This window comes from Lactuca serriola, chromosome 8 (genome assembly GCF_051521515.1).
Source record: "Lactuca serriola cultivar US96UC23 chromosome 8, Lser_US96UC23_V15, whole genome shotgun sequence".
NCBI classification, from domain to species: Eukaryota; Viridiplantae; Streptophyta; class Magnoliopsida; order Asterales; family Asteraceae; genus Lactuca; species Lactuca serriola.
Window position 1 is genome coordinate 70,854,185 of NC_136415.1, and position 4,698 is coordinate 70,858,882.

The following is a 4,698-nucleotide window of genomic DNA, read 5'->3' on the forward strand; positions in this document are numbered from 1 at the left end:
TGAATACATATACAACATACTGCATCGGACCAGAGTCCGGAACACATAACACAAAACATGCTTGAATCACAATGACATCAAGCACTCTAACTACTGCATCGGACCGAGGTCCGGAACCACTGCTAACTAAACGGGCCGACATTGTGGTCGTAGACCCGTTCCTACTAGAAGGAAACTCACCTCGTAACGCTGGCTGCTGAGATACTGACTCTAAAACTGGCTGACTGTTGCTCCGGAACTCACCGACTACAAATCCCAAAAACACTAGATCAAGTACTGATAACAGTCCTCAGGGTAAAATGACTATTTTACCCCTGGTCAAAGTCAACTTTCAGTTTACCGGACTTGCCGAGTGAGGGCGTAGACTCGCCGAGTCCCCCCATCACTAGATCTGAACTCTAACTTACCGAGTCCATTTCCACTCACTGATTCACCCTAAACTCTCAAATCGGGGAAAAATCGGGGACTCACGATTCGACTCGCCGAGTCTAAGAACAACTCGCCAAGTCCCAAGCATGCCATTACTATAAGTTCGATTTCTCTCGATTCCAAAGCATCCAATTCATAGATCTGGGTTCCTAGGACTGATTTCACACGTAAAGTTTCTAACTTTACGTTCATGCATGCTCATAATAAGCTAAAATGCCCAATAAGGAGCTAAAAGAGGAGATCTAGGTTTGGAATAGGTGTTTAGCTCAATAAAGGTGGCAACCTTGAGCTTAAGGAATCCTGAAATGCTTAGACCTGAAACCCATTCATCTTAACTACCCATAAATCGACCTCAAAGTTTAGAAAAGGCTAAAAAAAACAACACTAGCAAGCTTTTTTAGAGATCTACATAATGACAAGCAAAGATTCGAGCTTTATACCTTAATGGAAGCTGGAATGACACAATAAAATCAGATCTTCTTTGCTTCTCTTGAGAACCCCTCTTCTCTCTTCTTCTTCTAACTTCAAAATGTACCCAAATCCTCCACAAAATGAGAAATACTCCAAGAATGCTTAAAGGGAGGCTAGGGTTTAGTCAGGGACGTTTTGAGGGTGATGGAGGTTGGTTTGGGGCGCATAATGATGTTTAAATAGGGTACAAACCCTTGAAATTAGGGTTTCATCCAGACTGGCAGACTCACCGAGTCTAAGAATATGGACTCGTCGAGTAGCCGGTTTAAAACACGTACAGAACCCATCTCTACTCGATGAGTTGGGCTACAGACTCGTCGAGGACCCCTCATGAATTGAAACTTACTTTATTTAAATCACTTACCAGAAAATGGGGCGTTACAACTCTTTCGGTGCTGCCACTGCACCTTCAGTAACTGAACCACCTTGTTCCTCAAGGTATTCGTCTTCCGATCTAAGATCGCAACTGGTCTCTCGATATAATTCAGGATGCTATCAACCTGAATATCCTCCAAGGGTACAACTGTTGACTCGTCCACCAAACACTTCCTCAACTGACAAACATGGAAAGTGTTGTTGATCTGGCTAAGCTCTGTTGGAAGGTCCAACTGATAAGCAACCCGACACACCCGGGCCATAACCCTAAAAGGACCAATAAACCTGGGGTCCAACTTGCCCCTCTTCCGGAACCTGATAACACCCTTCTAGGGTGATACCTTCAGGAGGACCATATCGCCCACCTGAAACTCCAAGTCCGAACGCCTCTTATCAGCGTAACTCTTCTGCCGACTCTACGCAGTCTGCAGTCTGCTACGGACCTGCTGGATCAACTCTGTGGTCTTGAGCACCACCTCGGTACTCCTGATGACTCGCTGACCGACCTCGCCCCAACAAATCGGGGTCATACACTTTCTCCCATAAAGCATCTCGAAAGGAGGGCGGTCAATACTAGCATGGTAACTGCTGGTATACGAAAATTTCGCTAATGGAAGATTCGTATCCCAACTGCCACCAAAATCTAAGACACATGTTTGACGCATGTCCTCGAGAGTCTGAATCGTCCTCTCGCTCTGCCCGTCCGTCTGGGGGTGGAAAGCGGTGCTAAAATGAAGACGAGTCCCCATCTCTTCATGAAACCGCTTCCAAAACCTAAAAGTAAAACGATGTCTCGGTCTGATACTACTGATACAGGCACCCCATGCCGTGCCATTATCTCGCGCACATAGATATCGGCTAGCTTCTCGGCCAATATGCTCTCCTGAATCGGTATGAAATGGCGCTCTTGGTCATCCGATCCACAATGACCCAAATCGAATCCACTCCATGTGCGGTCCTGGGAAGCTTAGTGATAAAATCCATAGTGATATCCTCCCATTTCCACATAGAAATGTCTAACGGCTACATCTTGTCGTGGGTCTCTGGTGTTCTGCCTTGACCTTCCTGCAGTTCAGGCACCTCTCTACGTACCAGGCTATGTCCCGCTTCATGCAGGGCCACCAATAATCGGGTTGAAGATCTCTATACATCTTCGTCGTCCCTGGATGGATGGAGAACCGAGACTTGTGGCCCTCATCCATCAACACCTTTCGTACTCCTCCCTAATACGGCACCCAGAATCTCCCATGAAGGGTCAACAATCCTCGACTGTCATAATCAAAAGAAGCTACTCGGCCCACAATCCTCTCACACTCCTGCCGCTCCTCCTTCAGGCCCTCGACCTGTGCCTCTCTAATCTGCTCCAACAAGGGAGTAATCACCGTCATCCTCAGACAGATATCTCTGATCGGAGCCGCCATCGCCTTGCGGCTCAGGGCGTCGTCCACAACATTGGCCTTACCCGGATGATAAGGGATCTCACAATCGTAGTCCTTTACCACATCTAACCATCAACGCTGCCTCATGTTTAGATTCGGCTGGTCCATGAGGTACCTCAGACTATTGTGATCCGTGTAAATGGTACAGCGGACCCCATAGAGGTAATGTCTCCAAATCTTGAGGGAAAACACCACTGCCCCTAGCTCTAACACGTGCGTCAAATAGTTAGCCTCGTGAGGCTTCAACTGTCAAAGGCATAAGCTATCACATGCCCTCGCTGCATCAGCACTGCTCCCATACCGGTGATCGAGGCATCACAGTAGACTACAAAGTCATCCACTCCCTCTGGCAGGGTAAGAATCGGTGCCTCGCACAATCGCTGTCTGAGGGTCTCAAATGCTGCCTGCTATTCAGGCCCCCAACGAAACACTACCGACTTCCGAGCCAGTCGGGTGACTGGAACTGCTATCTTGGAGAAATCCTGGATGAATATCTTGTAGTATCCTCCAAACCTAGGAAGCTCCGAATCTCAGATGGAGACCTCGGGACCTCCCACTGCATCATGGCCTCTATCTTGGCCGAATCTACTAGTATACCCTTCTGGTTGACGAGGTGCCCAAGGAACTGCACTTCGCGCAACCAGAACTCACACTTGGAGAACTTCGCGAAAAGTCTCTCCCTCCTCAAAGACTCTAGCACCTTCCTCAGGTGCTCCTCGTGCTGCTCTTGAGTCTTGGAATAGACCAAGATGTCGTTGATAAACACTATCACAGACCGATCCAACATCGGCCTGCACACGCGGTTTATGAGATCCATGAACGCAGCTGGAGCATTGGTGAGCCCAAACGGCATCACCACAAACTCATAATGATCATAACGGGTCCTAAAAACGGTCTCCTGAACATCCTCACCTCTGACCCGCATCTGATGATAACCGGAGCACAAATCAATCTTTGAGAACCAAGATGCTCCCTGAAGCTGATCAAATAAGTCGTCTATCCTCGGAAGTGGGTAATGATTCTTCACCGTCACCTTATTCAACTCCCGGTAGTCTATGCACATACGAAGTGACCCGTCCTTCTTCTTCTTCTTCTTCAAAAACAGGATCGGGGCTCCCCAAGGTGAACTGCTCGACCTGATAAAACCCTTGTCTAGCAGCTCCTGCAGCTGCGTAGACAACTCCTACATATCTGGAGGAGCTAACCGATATGGCGCCTTGGCTATCGGAGCCGCACCAGGAACTAGATCAATCCTGAACTCAACCTGCGTCTCCGAAGGTATCCCAGGCAAATCCTCCGGGAATATGTCCGGGTAGTCTCGCACTACCGGAACATCGTCGATTGTCGCCTTGCCCTCCTCCCGGGCATCTAACACATAGGCGACGAAGCCCGCGCAACCCTGCTGAAAATAGCGCCTCGCTCTCGCTGTTGAACAAAGAATTGATCCGCACTGTGGCCTCTCGCCCTGAATAACTAACTCTCCCCCACTGGGAGTGCGAACCCTCACTAACTACAGCTCACAATCAGTCACTGCCCCTTTGGGGCTCAGCCAATCCATACCCACTATAACCTTATTCCCTCGCAGAGGAATAGGAACCAAGTCTACCGAAAACTGCTCCTCAAATAACCGAAGCGAACACCCCTTATGCACTTTCGTGACCCTGACGGTCCTGTCATCAGCTATCTCGACTTCAAGTGGACAATCCAACTCCCCCGGAGCTCTGCTAAACCTCTTGCTAAGCGCAAGCGAAACAAATGATCGGGTAGCCCCCGAATCAAAAAAGATTGTAGCTGAAATGCCATTCACTAAGAACGACCCTATATAAAACATATAACCATAAGAAACAATTAATAGCAATAAAAAGATGTAAGGATGATACATACCCGTAACCACATCAAGATTCGCACGCGCCTCCTCTGTTGTCATCTGAAAAGCTCTACTCTTCGCCACTGACACATCACTCCGGCCCTGACGGCCGTTTGT